The 24,417-nt window shown below is 46.0% G+C and overlaps 1 protein-coding gene across 4 annotated transcripts in view; it reads left to right on the top strand.

Moving 5' to 3' along the window:
- LOC143783138 (cytochrome P450 2C20-like) overlaps positions 1-24,417 on the top strand; it is a 522,836-nt gene that overhangs the window by 282,852 nt on the left and 215,567 nt on the right. Inside the window, exon 1 of one of the 4 annotated variants that reach the window (XM_077271447.1) lies at positions 12,262-12,388. The exons of the other annotated variants lie outside the window; for them this stretch is intronic. The gene's annotated coding sequence lies outside the window, so the exon portion shown is untranslated. Of the gene's footprint in view, positions 1-12,261; positions 12,389-24,417 lie in introns of those variants that run through there. 4 annotated transcript variants of the gene reach the window in all.

Genomic DNA, 24,417 nt, shown 5'->3' with positions numbered 1-24,417 from the left:
AGCATCATGTGGAGCCATTATACAGTAAGGAGCATCATGTGTGGCCATTATACAGTATGGAGCATCATGTGTGGCCATTATACAGTACGCAGCATCATGTGTGACCATTATACAGTACGAAGCATCATGTGGGGCTATTATACAGTATGGAGCATAATGTGGCCAATGGCCATTATACAGTATGGAGCATCATGTGTGGCCATTATACAGTATGGAGCATCATGTGGCCATTATACAGTATGGAGCATCATGTGGCCATTATACAGTATTGGGCATTATGTGTGCCCATTATACAGTATGGGGCACTGTGTGGCCATTATATAGTATGGAGCATCATGTGGAGCCATTATACAGTAAGGAGCATCATGTGTGGCTATTATACAGTATAGAGCATCATGTGTGGCCATTATACAGTACGCAGCATCATGTGTGGCCATTATACAGTACGAAGCATCATGTGGGGCTATTATACAGTATGGAGCATAATGTGGCCAATGGCCATTATATAGTATGGAGCGTCATGTGTGGCCGTTATACAGTATGGAGCATTATGTGGGCATTATACAGTATGGAGTATCATGTGGCCAATATACAGTATGCAGCATCATGTGGGTCCATTATACTGTATGGAGCATCACGTGGGGCCAGTACAATGTACGCAGCATCATTTGGGGCCATTATACAGTATGGAGCATCATGTGGAGCCATTATACAGTATGGAGCGTCATGTGTGGCCATTATACAGTATGGAGCGTCATGTGTGGCCATATTTTTTTTTTGTTTATAATTATTGTTTATGAAACATTGTGATCAGAAGTGCTAAATGGGTGTGGTTGGGGCGTGACTAGTTGTGAAATGGGTGTGATCCCTGATCGTCACTTCCACAGACGTCTTCGTTTGTCTATCAGTGGACATATCTCTTTTCTTCTTCCCTTCACCCCCAGGATGACTCATTATTGTTTTGTTGTATTATTTCATGTCATTTACTTTGTTTGTATTTTTTTGCGTATTTTCTTTTTTTCTACAGCGAACACGTGACAAAGGCTCTGGTTGAGCCGAAACGTTGTTTATCGCATATACTGTAATATTCTGTTATGCTCCCATTAATCGAATGTAATCCTTTACATAATTAATCCACTTGAGAGTGCGGTGAATTTCTATAATTCTGTGAAATGGGTGTGGTCAGAGGTGTGGCCTAAAATTCGCCGCGCTGCGCGCACCGCTGCCTTTTTCCCTCTTTCCCTTCCTCAAAAGTTGGGAGGTATGGTGCTGTATTACCCCCATATAGTGCTGTATAACCTCCATATAGTGCTGTATAACCTCCATATAGTGCTGTGTAACCTCCACATAGTGCTGTATAACCCCATATAGTGCTGTATAATCTCCATATAGTGCTGTATAACCTCCATATAGTGCTGTATAATCCCCATATAGTGCTGTATAACCTCCATATAGTGCTGCATAACCTCCATATAGAGCTGTATAACCTCCATATAGTGCTGTATAACCTCTATATAGTGCTGTTTAATCTCCATATAGTGCTGTATAACCTCCATATAGTGCTGTATAACCTCCATATAGTGCTGTATAATCCCCATATAGTGCTGTATAACCTCCATATAGTGCTGTATAATCCCCATATAGTGCTGTATAACCTCCATATAGTGCTGCATAACCTCCATATAGAGCTGCATAACCTCCATATAGTGCTGTATAACCTCCATATAGTGCTGTGTAACCTCCATATAGTGCTGTTTAATCTCCATATAGTGCTGTATAACCTCCATATAGTGCTGTATAACCTCCATATAGTGCTGTATAACCTCCATATACTGCTGTATAACCTCCATATAGTGCTGTATAACTGCAAGCAGGTAAACGGATGCAGTAAGTCAGAGGCGCAGAGCAAGGGTTAACAAGAGTGCGGCTAAATGAGCAATGAACTCCTGGCAGGGAGGTGACAGGAAGCGGGAAACAGGTAAAGCAGTAACTGTGGTTCAGCACAGCAGTCTCTCTATCACGTTTACCTTCTCGTGACTCCGCCGTCCTTTAGTCACTTACAGTCCAATGGATGATGGGAGGTTGGTGCAGCGTCTTCAGGCCTCCCTGCCCCAGCACCCGGTCTGGCTTCTGGTGGCAGCGGCCAGTCCCCGGTTTTGCTCGCTGAGCCCCTAGTCCACTGAACTGCAGAGCTGAAGTGTGAAGCTCTGCACAAGTCTCTACTCTCCCCTGCGCAGCGGCCGATACCTGGACGTCCGCACCACAATGCTCTGCTCAGCGCCCGTCTCTCTGCGCGCCCACTGGTACCCAGGAGCCCTCACTGCACCTTCCCAAGTCTCTGCTCCATGCTTCAACTACCCTCTCTGACCCTTCTCTGCAGGTCATGGATTCTTTCTGTTGGCATATGCAACAGATTAGGACTTATTATAAGTGAAAGGAGGACTTTATATTAACCAGACAGCAGATGGCGATAGTGTGTAAAGTTATATACTTGCTGTAATGTGGAGAGGGAAACTCTCAGTTGTTGGTTGTTTTTCTTACTTCCTGATTCTTCCTGTTTTCTTCATCTTGAATGTGTTATGCCTCAGTGTGCACGTGTGACACTGAATTGTATCTCATGTTTACCAGTATGAAGTAAATACTGTTTACTCAAGATATCTTGCTGATTGAAGCTCTCGTAACTACAGCGGTGACTGCAAGAAAACGCACTCTGCAACAGGTTATGGGCCCAGGCACCCCAGACACTACAGGCCTGCACTACAAGGCAGCAGGATCCTGGTTTATAACCCCAGATAACAACGGAGCACACAGATAAGCTCTGTAAACAGAAGGAAATCCAGACACAGAGTGACAGAGGAATTCATCCTCCCAGAAGCTGGACATACAGGAGAATATCTTCAGTACAACTCTCTAAACAAGTAAGGGTACTGTCACACAGTGCAATTTTGATCGCTACGATGGTACGATTCGTGACGTTCTAGCGATATCATTACGATATCGTTGTGTCTGACACGCTACTGCGATCAGACATCACGCTGAGAATCGTACGCCGTAGCAGATCGTTTGGAACTTTCTTTCGTCGTTTGATCTCCCGCTGACATCGCTGGATCGTTGTGTGTGACAGCGATCCAGCGATGTGTTCGCTTGTAACCAGGGTAAACATCGGGTAACTAAGCGCAGGGCCGCGCTTAGTAACCCGATGTTTACCCTGGTTACCAGCGTAAACGTAAAAAAAAAGCCGGATTACTCACCGGTAATGCTCTTTTAATGAGTCCACGACAGCACCCCACATGAGAGAGAGGGATCCGCCCATAGGAACAGGAAACCTACAGAATAAAAGGAGGCGGTCCCCTCTCCTCCTCAGTTTAGTTTACAGAGTATAAAAAGGGAACCGCAAAAGCTTTAGTATTAATTCTTATTCAGCAAAATATCTTAAAAACTCTATACAACCATTATTTGTGAATTAAAGAAAGGGCTGTGCATAATCAGGGAGGGTTGTAAATGGGTGCTGTCGTGGACTCATTAAAAGAGCATTACCGGTGAGTAATCCGGCTTTTTACCCTTCGCCACGACAGCACCCCACATGAGAGACTTTCAGAGAGTCATTACTCGGGTGGGATAACTGTACTAAGCACAGCTCTACCAAAGGTCAAATCAGACGATGAAGATAGATCAAGTCTATAATGGTTGTAAAAGGTAGAAGGTGTAGACCAAGTTGCGGCCTTACATATTAGATGGATCGGGACATCCGCTTGTTCCGCCCAGGAGGAAGCCATGGCTCGTGTTGAGTGCGCTTTAATACCCACTGGAGGAATCTCGCCTTTCGATGTATAGGCCAAGCAGATAGCATCTCTGATCCACCGAGATATGGTAGCTCTCGTGACCCCATGTCCTTTCTTGCGGCCCTGAAAGGAGATAAACAGAGCCCTACTCTCCCTCCATGTTTGACACCTTTCTATATAAGTCAGGATGGCTCTTCTGACATCTAAGGTGTGGAACTTCTGTTGTTCAGGGGTTACAGGAGAATCAAAAAAGGAAGGGAGAAATATTTCCTGTGACCTGTGGTAGGTGGATGCTACCTTAGGGAGGTATGAGGGGTCTGGTTTTAGGACTATTCGGTCATGGAATATCAGTAAGAAGGGTGGGTCTACTGATAGGGCCTGGATGTCACTAACACGTCTGGCTGAGGTCAGGGCTACCAAGAGGGCTACCTTATATGTGAGGACATTTAGAGGTATAGAATCTAGAGGCTCAAATGGGGAGCTGGTTAAGGCTTCTAGCACTAGATTTAAATCCCACGGAGGTAGACGGGGAATATGTACTGGGTTACTCCGTTCACAAGACTTAATGAATCTGGAGACCCATCTATCAGCGGCTATATTATATCCATATAAGGCTCCTAACGCTGATATCTGGACTCTTAAGGTGTTCACTGATAGTCCTAATTCTCTACCTTTTTGTAGGAACTCTAGAATAGGTGTTATCGGAACCTGTTTAGTGAATGGTACTGTATGAAAGTCTAAGAATTTTTTCCATACCCTGCTATATATCAGGGTGGTAGATCTTTTCCTACTTAAGGTACCTTCACACGAAGCGACGCTGCAGCGATAGCGACAACGATGTCGATCGCTGCAGCGTCGCTGTTTGGTCGCTGGAGAGCTGTCACACAGACCGCTCTCCAGCGATCAACTATGCCGAGGTCCCCTGGTAACCAGGGTAAACATCGGGTAACTAAGCGCAGGGCCGCGCTTAGTAACCCGATGTTTACCCTGGTTACCAGCGTAAAATCTAAAAAAAACAAACAGCACATACTTACATTCACGTCCCCCTGCGTCCACTTCCTGACTGACTGAGCGCCGTACAGTGAGAGCAGAGCGGTGACGTCACCGCTGTGCTGCTTTCACTTTCACTTTGCGGCGCTGAGTCAGAGGAGGAAGCAGACTGCAGGGGACGCAATGTGAGTATGTGCTGTTTGTTTTTTTTACATTTTACGCTAGTAACCAGGGTAAACATCGGGTAACTAAGCGCGGCCCTGCGCTTAGTAACCCGATGTTTACCCTGGTTACCAGTGTAAAATATCGCTGGTATCGTTGCTTTTGCTTTCAAACACAACGATACACAGCGATCGGACGACCAAATAAAGTTCTGGACTTTATTCAGCGACCAGCAACATCACAGCAGGATCCTGATCGCTGCTGCGTGTCAAACTAAACGATATCGCTAGCCAGGACGCTGCAACGTCACGGATTGCTAGCGATATCGTTATAATGTCGTTTCGTGTGAAGGTACCTTTAGTAGCAGGGTGTTTACTAGTTGTTCTGAGAAACCCCTTGAAGTTAATAATTGCCGCTCAAGTTCCACGCCGTCAAGTGAAGCCCTTTCACTTGCGGGTGGAAAAACGGCCCCTGGAACAGTAGTTCCTTGTCCAATGGAAGAATCCATGGATCGGATAGACACATGCTCTGGAGGCAGGAGAACCACGGTCTTTTTGGCCAGAAGGGTGCAATGAGGATTACCCTTGCTTGCTCCCTCCTGATCTTCCTGATCACTAGCGGAATCAGAGACATTGGAGGAAAGGCGTACGCCAGTTTGAAGTTCCAAGGATGGTGTAGAGAGTCCAGCATGTCTGGGTGATCCATGGAGTTCAGGGAAGCGAATCTTTCTACCTGTCTGTTGCCTCTTGTGGCAAATAGATCTATCTGAGGCACTCCCCATGCTTTTGTTATTAGTCTGAACACGGCTCTGTTTAAGGACCATTCTCCCTGGCGCAGCCTGTTTCGGCTGAGGTAGTCCGCTTTGGTATTCTCTATGCCTCTGATGTGTAGGGCTGTTAGGGACGCAAGATGAGCCTCTGCGAACTGGAAGATCTCTCCTGCGATGGTCATCAGACTTCCTGACCGTGTACCGCCCTGGCGGTTTACATAGGCCACTGTGGTGGAGTTGTCTGAGAAAACTCTTACATCTGCTCCTTGGATCTGTGGAAGAAAATAATTTAAGGCTTTCCCTACTGCTGTTAACTCTTTCCAATTTGATGAACATGATGATTCTGACTGATTCCAGGTATCCTGGACTATATCATCCTCCATATGTGCACCCCATCCCGTAGGGCTGGCGTCTGTAGTAATTATTCTGGATGGATCTATTATCCATGGTACACCCCCTGAAAGGTGTCCCATATCTAGCCACCAGGATAGAGATTCTATGACATCTCTAGAGAGAGTTAGTTTACTCTCTAGGTGTCCTACCCGTCCCTGGGCTGACAGTACTTTGAACTGTAATTGGCGGGTATGAAATTGAGCCCATGGTACAGCCGGGATACATGAGGACAATGATCCCAGTAAGGACATAGCCTTCCTTAGTGTCATGTAGGGGTTCTTTATCGTACCAAACCCGGACCATGGAGACGATCAGACGAGGGGGGAGGCTGCAAACAGTGGCTCCCCCGCCGCTGCTTCTGGCACCGCAGCCCCTGCCGTTCCACCAGAGACTGACGCAGGCGGGTGCATGGCCCAGGAATCCTTTTTGGACTGCAGGTACTTCGGGGTTCCCATAGAAACAGGAAACCTAAACTGAGGAGGAGAGGGGACCGCCTCCTTTTATTCTGTAGGTTTCCTGTTCCTATGGGCGGATCCCTCTCTCTCATGTGGGGTGCTGTCGTGGCGAAGGGTAAAACAAACAGTACATACTTACATTCCGGTGTCTGTCCTCCGGCGTCTCAGCTTCTCTGCACTGTGAGCGCCTGCCGGCCGGAAAGTGAGCACAGCGGTGACGTCACCGCTCTGCTTTCCGGCCGCTGTGCTTACACAGTGCAGAGAAGCTGAGACGCCGGAGGACAGACACCGGAATGTAAGTATGTACTGTTTGTTTTACGTTTACGCTGGTAACCAGGGTAAACATCGGGTTACTAAGCGCGGCCCTGCGCTTAGTAACCCGATGTTTACCCTGGTTACCCGGGGACTTCGGCATCGCTCCAGCGCCATGATTGCAAAGTGTGACCGCAGTCTACGACGCTGGAGCGATAATCATACGACGCTGCGACGTCACGGATCGTGCCGTCGTAGCGATGAAAATGGCACTGTGTGACGGTACCCTAAGACTATATAAAGATGATGAGTAACACAGAACTGAAATTTACAGTAGCTAAACTGAATAGTGAAAATTATCAGTTATGGAAATTCAGAGTAGAGATGTTGTTATCTAATGATGATCTATGGGAAGTAATTGTTACAGCAAGACCAGATCAAGATAATCAGACATGGGATAAAAAGAATATACAAGCTAAAGCCACTATTAGCTTATTAGTGGATGATGCTCAATTAATACATATAAGAAATGAAGAAACAGCTAAGGGAATGTGGGAAGCATTAAGAAAACTGTATGAAAGACCTAGCTTGAATCACAAGTTATTTTTATTAAGAAAGCTGTACAGTATGAGTGAGTGCAAATGACGATATGCAGAAGCACATATTCTCAATGATGGAAGTGATATCACAGCTAAGATCTATTGGTGAAGACGTTAAAGAAAGTCATGTAGCAGCTATATTGTTGTGCAGTTTACCAGATTCGTATAGAGCATTGATAAATGCCCTTGAGACAAGACCAGAAACTGACATTACATTAGATTTTGTGAAAACAAGACTAATAGATGAATATCAGAGAAGAATAGAACAAAGAAATGATTCTTCTTCTGAAAAGGACAGTGAAAACGCCTTAAAGCTACAGAATTCAAAAAACCCTATAATAAAGAGACAAGAGAATGCTTCAGATGTAAGAAAAAAGGTCATTTAAAGAAAGACTGTACCATATGGAAAGCAGAACAACAAAAATTACAACATAAACAGCATACACAGAAAGTAAAAAACACAATTTCCGATTCATGTGAGAATAATTGGAATGGCACATTTAAAGTAACAGACAAGAAATCATCACTTGGTTGGTTTATTGATTCAGGAGCAACGAGTCATATGACAAGTGACAAGAATTTCTTTACTGATCTTGATTTAGATAAGAAAGAAGCCATTTATCTTGCAGATGGAGGCAAAATAACCGCAGAAGGTATCGGACAAGGTATGCTAAATTGTTCAAACCAGTTCGGACAAGATTCAAAAATACTTGTACAAGATGTGTTGTATGTTCCAAAATTGGAAGGCGGATTGTTATCTGTGAAACGTTTAACAGCAAAAGGACTTACAGTGAAATTCAAAGACAATGAGTGTGCAATTATTGCAGGAAACAAGGTGATAACCAAAGTCAAGGCAGATGAACAATTATATCATTTTGACACACCAAAGGAACAAATGAAGGTATGTACACATGATCACAAAAACTGTATTCACATGTGGCATAGACGTCTAGGACATAGACACCCTGACAGTATAAGGGAACTACAAAGAAAAAAATTGACAAAAGATTTAAAGATATCAGATTGCTCAATTACCATAAGATGTGAATGTTGTATAAAATCCAAAGCCACATGGATATCTATTCCAAAAGAAAGTGAGATGAAAAGCGAAAGACCACTTGATTTGGTGCATACTGACGTATGTGGACCCATGAAAGTTACTACATCAGGAGGCAACAGATACATGTTGACTTTTATAGACGATTACTCAAGATACACAGTCACATACTTAATTAAAAACAAAAGTGAAGTTTTTGATAAACTTGTAGACTATGTAACAAGATCAAGTAACAAATTTCAAAGGAAGCCAATTGTCATCAGAAGTGATAATGGAGGTGAATTTACAGGTCACAGAATAGAAGACTACTTAAGACAAAATGGAATAAAACACCAGAAAACGGTTCCATACACACCTGAACAAAATGGAGTAGCAGAAAGAAAAAACAGAACTCTAACAGAAATGATAAGATGTATGCTGACGGATTACAAACTACCAGAGAAATATTGGGGTGAGGCAGCAATGACAGCTACATATCTACAGAACCGACTTTTTTCCAGAAAACTGACGAAAACTCCATATGAACTGTGGCAAGGTATGAAACCAAGTGTCAGTCATTTAAAAGTTTTTGGATGTAAAGTTTTCATATTCATTCCAACAGAAAAACGTTCCAAACTTCAAAACAGATCCATGGAAGGAATATTTGTTGGATATAGTGAAAATTGCAAAGGATACAGAATCCTAGATCCCAAAACAGACAGAGTTACGGTGAGTAACAGTGTGACATTCATTGAAGATTTAAATGAAGACATTATGATTTCAGTTGAAACAAAAAATGAGAAAACCAGTAGTGACACAACTGAAGAAATATCTGATGAGAAAGAAGCAGAAATTAATGAAGATCAAAATACTGAAAGTGAAGAATCACATCTACAAACAGACACAGAACCAAGACGTTCAATGAGAGAGAACAAAGGAAAACCACCAAAACGTCTCTCATACAAGACAAGCACAAGAAAAATCTATGAGCCTACCTCTTGGGAAGACATATCTAACCTTCCTGTAGAAGAAGCTAATAAATGGATAGAAGCAACAGAAACAAATTAAATCCATGCAAGACTCAAATAGCAACCGTTACAAGACCAGACGTCGCAGCAGCAGTAGGAATCCTGAGTAGAAAGGTATCAAAACCAAATAAAGCTGATTGGAATGCCGTGAAGAGAGTAATGCGTTATTTATTTGAAAGGAACTAGCAATGTTAAGCTGAAATTACCCACAAGTGATGATTGCATTTTAACAGGATATGTTGATGCAGATTGGGCTGGAGATCCAACTGACAGAAGATCTACCAGTGGACATATTTTTTTCCTCTCAGGTGGACCAATAAGTTGGACAAGTAAGAAACAGTCAATTGTGACATTATCTTCAACAGAAGCGGAATATGTTGCCGCAGCACATGCGAGTCAAGAAGTACTGTGGTTAAGACAATTGTTGACAGAATTAGGACAACCACAGTTGGCACCAACAAAACTGAAAGAGGACAATCAAGGATGTCTTGTTCTTGCTCAGATGGAAAGAGTCAATCCAAGAACCAAGCATATTGATGTGAAATATCATTTCTTGAGAGATCATCAGGAACAAGGAGTCTTGAGGTTGGAGTACTGTCATACTGAAGAAATGACAGCAGACATCCTCACGAAGGCGTTGAATGCTGATAAACATCAGAGACTAATAAAAAAGTTGGGTTTGATTGAATAAGTCCTTACTGTTGAGAAAGGGTGTTGGCATATGCAACAGATTAGGACTTATTATAAGTGAAAGGAGGACTTTATACTAACCAGACAGCAGATGGCGATAGTGTGTAAAGTTATATACTTGCTGTAATGTGGAGATGGAAACTCTCAGTTGTTGTTTGATTTTCTTACTTCCTGATTCTTCCTGCTTCTTCATCTTGAACGTGTTATGTCCCAGTGTGCACGTGTGACACTGAATTGTATCTCATGTTTACCAGTATGAAGTAAATACTGTTTACTCAAGATATCTTGCTGATTGAAGCTCTCGTAACTACAGCGGTGACTGCAAGAAAACGCACTCTGCAACACTTTCTGTCTCCCATTTCCTTCCCCCATGCAACACTGGACGCGGCCTTAGCAGTTCCGGACCGGATGTCTCATAGGAACCCACAGCCTGATGTTCCTTATGAGTCACCCACCAGGGCCGTGGGGTACGCGGTACCGGTGTTCATAGGGGGATGTCTCTATGGTGACCCGGTCCGTGGCCCTGGGCACCCATATAAAAGGGGAAAGGTCTTTAAAGGGAATAAAGTTTGTGTTAGTGACGCCACCTGTGGTATTCAGTCAGTGGTGACCGACGCTGCTTTAAGGGGTCCGCTGGGGTGATGTTATGCAGCTAGATGGTACAACTTCCCACAGGTGAAGTGTATCCCCAGGGCTCCCGGTGTATAGATGGAGATGGTGAATGGTGCAGTAAAGAACTGAGGACGCAGGTTTGCAGTCTCGTTACCTGGTTTACTGAAGACTTCAGGCAGCCACAGTCCAGGGCACCAGATCACAGGTACAGGCAGGGTCCGGCTGGCTTGGAAGCAAATGCAGAGTCCCCTTTACCAGGTGGAGATGAAAGCCTTCCTCTAGCGCGGTGGTGTTGTAGTCCCTTACTGCCTATGGCTTTAGATAAGGTCCTCACAGTTCTTCTGTCCCCCATATAGGATAGGACAATACCTGCATCACAGGTAACTCGAGCCTTTTTACAGGAACTCTATCACGCCCTGAGCTCTATGTGTTACTGTGTCTCAGGTGTGTGTGGCGGACAGGTAACTTGCAGTTCAGCTGTCCTGCCGGTCTCTGCTGTAAGTCGTAGAGGCCCTTACAACCTCGGTGATCCGGCTACCGGTTATCTACGCTTCAGAAGGAGGCAGCCTGCTCACAGATGGTCTCCCCTGACCATTCCTCTCCTGTGCTTCACTCTCCTGCACGCTCACTGAACGATGTCCTTTCCTTCTCTATATCTCTTTCCAGGGGCTGCAGCACTTTCTTGTGGCTGCACGGCCCCTCATGCTTTCTCCCTGCCTCAGACTGCTCCAGTCTGCTTCCTGGCACTATGTGACTAACTTTTCCTCCAAACCTCAATATATTTGCATATACAGGGGAGTCACTAGAAATAGGATCAAAAGCTCCCCCTTGTGGCCTGGAGAGTGAACATGTTGTGTGCATGGTGACTGATTACCTGATGAGCATTATCCTTCATCGCTTCCTAACGTAACATCACTCTCCCCATGAGGAAAGCAATGCTACTGTGACCACCAGGACCCTGAGGCGCCACACTTACATAACCTCCATATAGTGCTGTGTAACCTCCATATAGTGCTGTATAACCTACATATAGTGCTGACAATCCTCACACTTGCAAACCCTAAGGGCTCCTTCTCAGTTGCGAGTCTCGCATGTTAAAACCCTGCACTGACGCCGGCACTCCAGAGCGGAGGGTGCCGCTCCATGTATTGCTGTGCGGCCGCACGCTCCGCTCTGGAGTGCCGGTGCCAGAGGAGGGCTTTAACCTGCGAGACTGGGACGTATTTCTCGCAGGTGAGAAGTAGCCCTATCACTAAACAGCAAAATCACAAAAAGGGGACCTGAAAAGCCTCCAAACATTTCTGCACTTTATTTTTCAGGGTGCAGCTGGGCCCATTCGGTCTTGTAACCTGTGGCGTCTGTTCACATGGGATGTGTGTGGATAGTGCGGGGCAGCCGCCTGATGGCAGAGTGTGGGCGTCACTGACAAGCTGCTCACCTGGATGCATCACCTGTGTGATACAGGCCTCTATTGTGCACTAATATACCCAGCAGCCGCCCCTCCATGGATTGTAGGCTGGGAGCAGTTGCCTCATCTGTATTTCTGCACCTGTGTTGCCGCCATCTTAACTCCATAGCTCCACTGCGTCCTGATAGAGCATTTGTTTGGAAGCCTAGCAGGTAAACATTACATTCCTGCCTGTTTTCCATGTGTAGCTGTATAACCTCCATATAGTGCTGAATAATCTCCATATAGTGCTGAATAATCTCCATATAGTGCTGTATAATCCCCATATAGTGCTGTATAACCTCCATATAGTGCTGTGTAATCTCCATATAATGCTGAATAATCTCCATATAGTGCTGTATAATCCCCTTATAGTGCTGTATAACCTCCATATAGTGCTGTATAATCTCCATATAGTGCTGTATAACCTCCATATAGTGCTGAATAATCTCCATATAATGCTGAATAATCTCCATATAGTGCTGTATAACCTCCATATAGTGCTGTATAACCTCCATATAGTGCTGTATAACCTCCATATAGTGCTGTGTAACCTCCATATAATGCTGAATAATCTCCATATAGTGCTGTATAATCCCCATATAATGCTGAATAATCTCCATATAGTGCTGTATAATCCCCATATAGTGCTGTATAATCCCCATATAGTGCTGTGTAATCTCCATATAGTGCTGTGTAATCTCCATATAGTGCTGTGTAATCTCCATATAGTGCTGTGTAACCTCCATATAGTGCTGTGTAACCTCCATATAGTGCTGTATAATCTCCATATAGTGCTGTGTAACCTCCATATAGTGCTGTGTAACCTCCATATAGTGCTGTGTAACCTCCATATAGTGCTGTGTAACCTCCATATAGTGCTGTGTAATCTCCATATAGTGCTGTGTAACCTCCATATAGTGCTGTGTAACCTCCATATAGTGCTGTGTAACCTCCATATAGTGCTGTGTAACCTCCATATAGTGCTGTGTAACCTCCATATAGTGCTGTGTAATCTCCATATAGTGCTGTGTAACCTCCATATAGTGCTGTGTAACCTCCATATAGTGCTGTGTAACCTCCATATAGTGCTGTGTAACCTCCATATAGTGCTGTGTAACCTCCATATAGTGCTGTGTACTCTCCATATAGTGCTGTGTACTCTCCATATAGTGCTGTGTAACCTCCATATAGTGCTGTGTAACCTCCGTGTAGTGCTGGGGACAGCACGGTGGCTCAGTGGTTAGCACTGTAGTATGTATTGGGCAGCACGGTGGCTCAGTGGTTAGCACTGTAGTATGTATTGGGCAGCACGGTGGCTCAGTGGTTAGCACTGTAGTATGTATTGGGCAGCACGGTGGCTCAGTGGTTAGCACTGCAGCTTTGCAGTGCTGGGGTCCATGGTGCTGTATAATCTCCATATACAAATTTTGGATGTGTTTTTTTTTACCACTTAAATAAAAAAAAAATAACCGAGACATGTTTGGTGTCTGTGAACTCGTAATGACCTGGAGAATCATAATGGCAGCTCAGTTTTAGCGTTTATTGAACATGGTAAAAAAAAATCCAAAAATAATTGTGGAATTGCACTTTTTTTGCAATTTCACAGTACTTGGAATTGTTTTCCTGTTTTCTAGTACATGACATGATAAAACCAATGGTGTCGTTCAAAAGTACAGCTCATCCCGCAAAAAATAAGCCCTCACATGGCCAAATTGATGGAAAAATAAAAAAGGTTATGGCTCTGGAAAGAAGGGGAGTGAAAAACGGAAACGCAAAAGCGAAAATCCCGCTGGCCCTTAAGGGGTTAAGCTGCGATGTTGATGACGTGTTGGCATAGATGAACCCCGATACTGGCCCTTGTGTCTGCGACCCCTTTGGGCTTTGTGGAACGTCTGGATATTTCTCCTGATGATCGTCCCCGCGGAGGAGGAGATCTCCATGGTCGTCATCGTCACTGATCCCCTCCAGGTCCTGGCATGGGCCGCCTTCTGGAGCTTTGCCATCTATGTGTCCTATTGGTATAATAATCCTCCAAGGGTTAATGTCTACCGCAGTAATATGGAGGCTGTAATAACTGTATATTATTACTGCGGTATCCATTAACCCTTGGAGGATTGTTTCCCCCCTCACATTCTAGGTGAACGTACATCTTGATGGAAGCACTTTAGGGAGATCTACTGGTCTTGGTAAGGTCAGGGCGCCCCCTGCTGGACACTTTGATACTGTTTTTTGTGCTATTTTGTGTAATTTAGTAGTATTTTAATAAAACTTAGAATATAGTTTTTAACGTTACATGGTTCTCTTCTTAAGCTGTTATGAATATCATAATGTTTCCATACAGTATAGTGAGCTACAAATAGTGCTCCATGCAGTACATAATGAGCCCATATAATGTTCCATACAATATAATAGGCCATATGTAATGATCCGTACAGTATAATGGGCCATATGTAATGATCCGTACATTATATAATGGCCCCTATAAATTGCCTCACACAGTATAAGTGGCCCAACAGTTCTCCATACAGTATAATGGGCTCCATATAATGCTCCATACAGTATAAGGGGCCCCATGTAGTGATGAGCGAATATACTCGTTACTCGAGATTTCTCGAGAATGCTCGGGGGTCCTCCGAGTATTTTTTAGTGCTCGGAGATTTAGTTTTTCTTGCCGCAGCTGAACGATTTACATCTGTTAGCCAGCATAAGTACATGTGGGGGTTGCCTGGTTGGTAGGGAATCCCCACATGTAATCAAGCTGGCTAAGAGATGTAAATCATTCAGCTGCGTCAAGAAAAACTAAATCTCCGAGCACTAAAAAATACTCGGAGGACCCCCGAGCGTGCGCGAGAAATCTCGAGTAACGAGGATATTCGCTCATCACTAGTCCCATGTAATGCTCCATACAGAATATAATGGGCCCATGCAATGCTTCCATTGAGAAAGTGGAGTTCAAGGGGGAGGACAAAGCTGCCAAAAACCGGTCAAATTAGGGGCAGACACCAGGAAAAGTGGCCTCAAATGACAAGAGTACAAATAGTATAATTGTGCAGCATGGATGCCTAGGACAGGGCCAGCATTTCTAGATTAAACATATAACAGGTGAATGATTAACAGGTGCTGGCCTGGGGTTCTGGGAGCCCTGCCAAATTCAGGCAACACACATGAAGGAGGCCCAACTTGGAGTCCAAAGATTTACAAAAAGTACAGGCAGACACCAGGAAAAGTGGCAGCAATTGACCCACAGTGGAAATTTGCTAAAGGCACAGCAGCAGTCAGCCATGGGGTCTGCATGAGGTATCGGGGTCTGGGCCAGAAATTAAGAGGTGGGTGAGGGATCGGTGTAGGCCTTCTGCGCTGGGAGCCCTGACACCACATGTAACACCTCTACCTGCTTTCATGCTGAGTCACACTCAGGTGACACAAATATCAGTTTCATAGACTATCATTGTCAGAAAAATCTAAGGATAGTAACACGGGTAGTTGAATCCAAGGAGGTGGAGGCCTGATGGTCTCGGAGGCCTACTGCTACAGGCAACATGCATGAAGGAGACCCAGCCAGTATCTGAGTCCCCCGCCTGGGCCGTGGGGTACTCGATACTGGCTCCGGTATTAAAGGGGATGCCACGGTGGCTGCGACCCAGTCCGTGGCCCTGGGTGCCCAATTTAAGGGGAATGTCTTTTAGGGGCTTTATGAATAAAGTTTATTGTTCGTGTCGCCACCTGTGGTGTTCGGTCAGTGGGGACCAACGCTGCTTAAAGGGGTCCTCTGGGGTGATGGTATACAGCAAGATGGTGATGCTTCCCATAGGTGAAGCTGGGTCCCCAGGGCTTCCCATGTGTAGGGCACTGATGGTGTGGTGGATGGTATGGCAAAGAACGAGGATACAGGTTTGCAGTCTTTACCTGGTTTACTGATAATAGCAGTCCTCAGTCCAGGGTACCAAGTGCAGGGTAGCTGTGGTCCGGCTGGCTTGGAGGAAATAGGGGATCCCTCTCTCAGGTGAGGTCCGTAAGCCTTTCCTACCTGCGCCGTTTAGTTGGCGAGGTCCCTGCCACTTGAAGCTTGGTTGCAAAGTCCCCTTTCTCCTGTCCTAAGACAGATGTCTGTACGATAGGCAGTGCGAGCCTGTTTATAGGGTCTCTATCATGACCCGGGCTCTCAGGTTACTGCTTCACCTCAGACTTGATGGAGGCAATTGACATACAGTCCTATGCCCTCCGGTTCTGTCTCGCGTCCAGGAGAACAACACGACCTCGGGCTCCCGGTTCCCGGCTTCTGTGCTTTGGCTGAGGGTGTCCTTCCGCTGTTCCCCTTCTGAGCCTCTTCCTCCTCTGTGCTCCTTTCCTCTAAGCTCCTCCACTATTCAACTCCTTCAAATTCTCACTCTTTCCAGGGGTCGCAGCTCCCACGTGCCTGCTCGGCCCCTCTGTCTGTTCCAGACTTCCTTCTCCTCTCACTCTCTCCTCTAGACTGCCTTAACTCCTCCTCCAGACCAGGAAGCCTATAGCTAAGGGAAGCTCCCCTGAATCCGAGTCCTGAGCTCCCCCTTCTGGCCTGGATTCAGATTGTGTTGTATTTGGGTGCCTTACCTGGTAAAGAGAATCCTCCAAGTGTGATATCACCCTCCCTGAAAGGAAGGCAACATCACTGTAACAACCAGTTACCTTTGGTGTTACATCTACACATTTAGAAAAAATATTAACAGACACCACAGAAGTGTCGTCAATTTCACCACAGTAGAAATAGTACAATCAGGACAGACAGGTCTTCCACTATATCCAATGTGTTTACACTTTAAAAAAAATGAGGGCCTTACACCACCAAAGTGGAATAAATGTCAAGAGATAGAAATATTATAATAGGGACTGCCACGTCTTCCACTATAGCTAACCCAGCAGATGTAGACCAACCAGGAGTGTTCACATTTCCACAAATTTGTTAACAGCAGGCACAGAAGCCACACCAAAGTTATCACATAGTGCAGTTTTGTGACGTTAAGGCATCACACTAAAAATTGCAATATCACCTAGTTTGTACAATCTGCGACTGTGTAAAAGTCCTTGGAGTTCCATGACTTGTTCACCTTGTTGAGAGTTAGGTGGTCTACACTTTCAGGGATACCACCAGCAGTGGTGAAGACTAGTGATGAGTAGTGTTGAGCGATACCGTCCGATACTTGAAAGTATCGGTATCGGAAAGTATCGGCCGATACCGGCAAAGTATCGGATCCAATCCGATACCGATACCCGATACCAATACAAGTCAATGGGACTCAGGTATCGGACGGTATTCCTGATGGTTCCAAGGGTCTGAAGGAGAGGAAACTCTCCTTCAGGCCCTGGGAACCATATAAATGTGTAAAAGAAAGAATTAAAATAAAAAATATCGCTATACTCACCTGTCCGACGCAGCCGGGACTTCAGCGAGGGAACCGGCAGCGTTGTTTGTTTAAAATTCGCGCTATTACTTGGTTACGTGAATTCCCGGCTTGTGATTGGTCAGGTCGGCCATGTTGCCGGGACGCGGACCAATCACAGCAAGCCGTGACGAAATTACGTCACGGCTTGCTGTGATTGGTCCGCGTCCCGGCAATATGGCCGCCCTGACCAATCACAAGCCGTGACGTCACGGGAGGCTGGACACGCGCTCATTTTAAAATGGGCGCGTGTCCAGCCTCCCGTGATGTCACGGCTTGTGATTGGTTGCGCCGCGGTCAACCAATCACAAGCCGGGAGGCTGGACGCGCTCATTTTAAAATGGGCGCGTGTCCAGCCTCCCGTGACGTCACGGCTTGTGATTGGTCCGCGTCCCGGCAATATGGCCGCCCTGACCAATCACAGCAAGCCGTGACGTAATTTCGTCACGGCTTGCTGTGATTGGTCCGCGTCCCGGCAACGTGGCCGACCTGACCAATCACAAGCCGGGAATTCACGTAACCAAGTAATAGCGCGAATTTTAAACAAACAACGCTGCCGGTTCCCTCGCTGAAGTCCCGGCTGCGTCGGACAGGTGAGTATAGCGATATTTTTTATTTTAATTCTCTCTTTTACACATTTTAACATTAATGTTGTTGCGATACCCGATACCACAAGAGTATCGGAATCCCGGTATCGGAATTCCGATACAGCAAGTATCGGCCGATACCCGATACTTGCAGCATCGGAATGCTCAACACTAGTGATGAGCAAATATACTCGTTACTTGAGATTTCTCGAGCACGCTCGGGGGGCCTCCGAGTATTTTTTAGTGCTCGGAGATTTCGTTTTTACTGCCGCAGCTGAATGATTTACATCTGTTAGCCGGCATAAGTATATATGGGGGTTGCCTGGTTGCTAGGGAATCCCCACATGTACTTATGCTGGCTAACAGATGTAAATCATTCAGCTGCGGCAATAAAAAACAGTAATTAGACCTACCAGTAATTGTATTTCCAGGAATCCATCCTGACAGCACCATTGGAGGACGTCCTTCTTACCCAATGTGGGACAGGAACAACAAGCGGTTAAAAGGACCCTCCCCTTACCACCCACCAGTGATTTTCCAAAGTCCAACATCTGGATGGATGCAAAAGAAGAGGGTTTATTAACAAATTCTACACCAATGTTACATCACATTAGTGCAGCGCCCCAGAGTCCTGGTCATTGCAGTAATGTCGCTCCGCCACTAAGGGTAGTGATGTTACATCTGATTGCACTAAAGGAGTTCATCTGACCAGGTATCACAGTCACACATTACACTTCACATTCCGGCCGCCAGAGGGAGCAAAGGGTTCTATGTATTAGGCCACTCCTCACACTCTGGTAAAACTGGGGGCTGGATAGGAAGTTAGGGAGAAGCTGACTGGGTTTTGCCCAGGCAACATCCTGTGAGAAAGGGAGTTACTGGGAAGATTCAGGGGGGTCCCTGTCAGGGGCGGGATCCTGACAGAGGCCTAGCGAAAAGGACAGATCGTTACGGAGCCGTGCCTGCACCTCATTGCGGCGGCATCTCAAGAAAGGACACGAAGCGAAGTATATTGTGGAGAAGTGAGAAACGAGATGACAGCACAAAGGCGATAGAACCAGTAGGAGTCGTGCCCCGAGATCGGCAACATCCTACTGAGGCGCGTAGCCGGTGGCCGGAACGCCAAGGGAGTATTGGGCTCTAAGCATTACTTCGAACCAACGGCAGGGCAGTTAACTATAGGTTGGCTGTCTCACCTAAATCACCTAATGAAGACAACGGAGGCAAATTGTGGGAGAGGGGCGTCTCTAGGGTCCCTATAAAATAACCCCAGGACCGAGACTGAGAGGCCCGGTACTGAGTACCCCGCGGCCCTGCGTCTGGGGGCGCTCCAAACTTGGCGTCACGAACAGGATCTACTTAAGCCTGAACATCAGGTCATGTGTGCCTTGGAACTGTGTCTAAATTGTGCTTGAACTGTGACTTATTGCAAAGACTGTAGATTGCCACTTGCCGCCAGAAGTTCCCGCCAAAACCGCCGCCATTACAGCGCCACGAGGAGCGCGAGAGAAGGGCGTGCCATGGGAGGAGACTACCAAAGCAGCGCCAGAAGTAGCGACCGCCCCCTCCGACTACTGCTGCAAGATGACGACCTGCCCCGAAGCAGAGGAGAACCGCCTCCTGATTTGCAACAGCGGGAACGAGAGGAAGAAGGTGCTCCGCCCTCAGAAAATGGAGAAACAACGTGCATGTGCCGCCGAAGGTCCCAGAGCAGGGATGGCGACCAGCGAGTCCCTGAACGACGGCGAAGTGATCCCGGCCTGTCCTCGCCAACCGGGGACGAACCCGAACCCGCCGCAGTTGGAGGATGCGAACTTCCCGGAGCTGCAGGCGGCGGAGCCGAGCCAGCCTATCCCAAACGTGGAGCCAGCCGCTGCAAAGCCACGGAAGTCGGAGCCGTGCGAGAAGGTCGCATTGGAGGAACCGCAGTTCGGGCTGCAGCCGATTCCAGTGTCCTCGTCAATGGAACAGATCGGCATCGGTGGAACCACATCAGACGCAGGTATGGAAAGCTCCCCTGCTCTCCCGACCGATCCTGCTCCCGTGACCGCTCCCCGTCCCGACAATGACCGAGTCCTCACCGCTGAGCTGGTAGTGATAACCCCAGGCACTATGGAAAAGCTGGTGCCTCTGTTGCCGACGACTATGGGAGAACCGCTAGATGTGAGCTCAGATGGGGTGATCTTCCAATGGGATACCCCAAGGATTGGACCAGACGGGGCCAGACAGGACTCAGCATTGCTGCGCTCACCTGGGAACAATATAAACAATGCTTAATTTTACACTGGAAGGACAGAAAGGAGACAGAACAAAATGACCCACCAAAAGTACAAAGACTAAAGACTGAACGCGGTAAGAAAGACTTGACAAAACAGGGGACTGTACTAGCCTTTCACCCGAAACGGGGTTGGGGCTTTATACAGGAACCGGGAGTGCCGACTGAAATCTTCTTTACCAACTACAACGTGAAGACCCCGTCCCACGATGGGTACGATAACCAAATCTTACACCGAGGGGACCGGGTGACCTACACTCGCCATCGGAGTGTGCAAGGCTGGTGCGCTCAGAATGTTAAGCGATGCGAGCCTGGAATAGCGCCACCTGCTGTCCTAACCACGATTTACCCTGAATTGACAAATCCTACTACTACCACCACTGTGTGCATTATTGCCGCTACTGAACTTGCTACCAAAGCTGACATTCGAATCCAGACACCGGGAGACCTGGCCGCATCGGAGAGACAAACCAATGACATTGACATCCCATCAGCCGAAAACAAGGAGCCAAAGCTTTCCCTGTCAGGAAGTGTTCGCTACCCGCTGATGCCTTGCAACCTACTGTGAGAATAAACCTCGATGCCATGCAAATGTATATAGTTCATTTAACTGTTTGTCTTCCTGCTGTTTTTCTGCTAACTCCCGACCAGGGTTAGTCCTTAAAGGGATCCCTTTGTTTACCCGGGATCCCTATTGTTTTTGTTTTGAACGAAGTTCATCATTGTTTTGAAAAGACTGCCGAATCATGGACGGTGAATGATTCACAAACTGTGTTGTATATAGTTTGCACCTTCTTAAAGGTGCACCCTATCAGTTTTACAAAAAGGAGAGCTTTTTGAAGAGATTGTTCCTGAATACAGCGCAGAAGTTCTTGCTTCAAACGGACTCGCAGATTGAGAGTCTGCACTACCTCAAAGAGACTTGAGATGTCCCTCTGAAAGGGAATGTTCATGTGTTGCACTTAGTATAATGTTGCCTTAAGAAAGTTAGATAGTAATGATGTTCTACATAGGAATAGTATGTAGTTAGTAAGATAGTAAAAGAGAATGTTTAATGACGAACCTTAGAGAATGAGGACAAGAGAGAATTGAAAACTGAGTTTCAATAAAGTGAACCCGTAGGGGTTAGTGAGTCCTCCGGAAGCCATAGAGAGATGGTTGCTAGATGTTGCACTTAGAAAAGAGAAATAAAGAAAAAGTTAATTTGTACTATAGCGTTTTATAGTAAGCCTTTAGTGGGTTCAGCCTACACGCTGATTTGCTGATTTGCAGACTTTGCTGATTTGCAACCTTTATTTGGTCCCCCATACTGTACGAACAGGTTCGTGTCTCGTCTCCAACCTTCAGTCACCCTTAGGTATTTTAAAACCGTCTCTCTAACGTCCAGGTTATGATAGACACCCTCTTTTGAGTTTCTAGGATGTTGGCGATGTTGAACGAGGGAAGGATTACTTCCTGGTTCATGTTTGCAGATGAAACTACTTTGGGGAGAAAGGCGGGGTTAAGTCTTAAGACTATTCTGTCATCAAAAACCTGAAGGTATGGATAGCACTTGCATTTCCCCTAATCTCTTAGCTGAAGTGATGGCTATCAAAAAGGCTGTTTTAGGCCATGTGCACACGTTCAGGATTTTTAGCGTTTTTTTCGCTATAAAAACGCGAAAAAAACGCTAACATATGCCTCCTATTATTTACAGTGTATTCCACATTTTTTGTGCAAATGTTGCGATTTTTTTTTTTTTCGCGAAAAAATCGCATCGCGGAAAAAAAAGCAACATGTTCATTAAAATTGCGGGGATTCCGCACACCTAGGAGTGCATTGATCTGCTTACTTCCCACACGGGGCTGTGCACACCTTGCTGGAAGTAAGCAGATTATGTGCGGTTGGTACCCAGGGTGGAGGAGAGGAGACTCTCCTCCACGCACTGGGCACCATATAATTGGTCAAAAATAAAAGAATTAAAATAAAAAATAGTCCTATACTCACCCTCGATGTCTTCCCACCTCACCGCTGCATGCTGCCGCTTCGGTTCCTATAGCTGGTATGCGGTGAAGGACCTGTGATGACGTCACTGTCTTGTGATTGGTCGTGAGCGGTCATGTGACCGCTCACGTGACCGCTCACATGACAGAGACATCATGGAAGGTCCTGCGCGCACACACCAGCTATAGGAAGAGGAGCGGACACCGCTGAGGTGAGTATAAGCATTTTCTTATTTTTTTTATTATTTTTAAACATTCTATCTTTTACTATAGATGCTGCATCTATAGTAAAAAGTTGGGCACACTTGTCAAACACTATGTTTGACAAGTGTGACCAACCTGTCAGTCAGTTTTCCAAGCGATGCTACAGATCGCTTGGAAAACTTTAGCATTCTGCAAGCTAATTACGCTTGCAGAATGCTAAAAAAAACGAAAAAAACGGAAAAAAACGAAAAAAAAAAAATGCGGATTTCTTGCAGAAAATTTCCCGTTTTCTTCAGGAAATTTCTGCAAGAAATCCGGACGTGTGCACATACCCTTAAAAGAGAGAGTGGCTATATCCATGTCCTCTGATAACAGGTATGGGGATCTACACCGAGCATTGAGGCCTAATTTTAGGTCCCAGTGTGGAGATGATTTTCTCACAATAGGTCTCATTCTCTGTGTGGCTCTAGAGAACCTTGCTATCCAAAGATGGGAGGCCATAGAGGAGTCGATGAAGATACTAAGGGCCGCAATGTGTACTTTTAGAGTGCTAGTCCAGAGGCCTTTTTTAAATCCTAGTTGTAGAAAGTCAAGTATCCTAGGAATGTCCGGATTTGAAGTATCTACCAGGACTTCTAAAAAGGAACAAAATCGCTTCCAGATCTTATAGATTGCTGGAGTCACCAGCTTCCTGCTTGCTTGAAGTGTGGTGATCTTTTCCTCTGACAGGCCTCTCGATCTTAGGGTTAGGCATTCAGGATAGCTGGAGTGAGTCTGGGTTGCTGTGGAACACCAGACCTTGGTACAGTGGATCCTGTCTCTTCGGTAGAAGTATAGAACTTTCTGGATAGTAGGGAGAATCCGCTTATTCTTGGATAAAAGGGAACCACCACGATTACTGTTGCTCACTCGTCTCGTATATTCCTGAGTGTTCTCGGGATCAGTGGAAGAGGTGGAAAAGCGTACAGAAGACCTTCTCCCCAAGGTTGAGACAGAGCGACGACTCCTGCTGCTCCCTCCAGGTGATTGAGAGAGAAAAATGTTCTGGTCTTTGCATTTGACCTGGTGGCAAAGAGATCCACTTGAGGCGTTCCCCACTGCTGGCATATGCTGCTGAACACTTCTGGATTTATCTCCCACTCTCTGGGATCTATTGGCGTTCTGCTCAAAAAGTCTGCCACCTGATTTTTGGCACCTTCGAGGTGGACCGTCGAGATGGATCTGACGGATTTTTCTGCCCATCTGAAAATCTGGTCTGCTAGGTGCTGTAGAGATGGATTTCTTGGGTCTCCCTGATGCCTTAGAAATGCCACTGCTGTCACATTGTCAGTCTGTCTCTGACCTGTGACTGGACTTGGTAAAGCACTTTCCAAATCTCATAAAGTTCTCTGAAATTCGATGATTTGGTTGTAACCTCCAGACTCCACTTCCCCTGGTAGTATGTCCTTCCTATATGTCCGCCCCAACCGTACTGACTGGCATCTGTGGTAACTCCTGGATGTCTGGCCACATAGGGGAGTTTAAGAGGGGATAGGATCTGGTTACTATGAACTTTTCTGAAGGAAGGCTGGTGAACTCTAGCTTGTAACCCTGAACGATTACCTGAAGAATCCATGGATTTTTGGATATATTCTGCCAACCCCCTAGAAATTTTTATAACCGGCCTCCAGGGCTGGACTGGGACTAAAATTCAGCCCTGGCATTTGAAGTTACACAGGCCCACTTGTCACA

This window comes from Ranitomeya variabilis, chromosome 6 (assembly GCF_051348905.1).
Source record: "Ranitomeya variabilis isolate aRanVar5 chromosome 6, aRanVar5.hap1, whole genome shotgun sequence".
Lineage (NCBI taxonomy): Eukaryota > Metazoa > Chordata > Amphibia > Anura > Dendrobatidae > Ranitomeya > Ranitomeya variabilis.
This window is presented reverse-complemented; position numbering and strand designations above follow the sequence as displayed.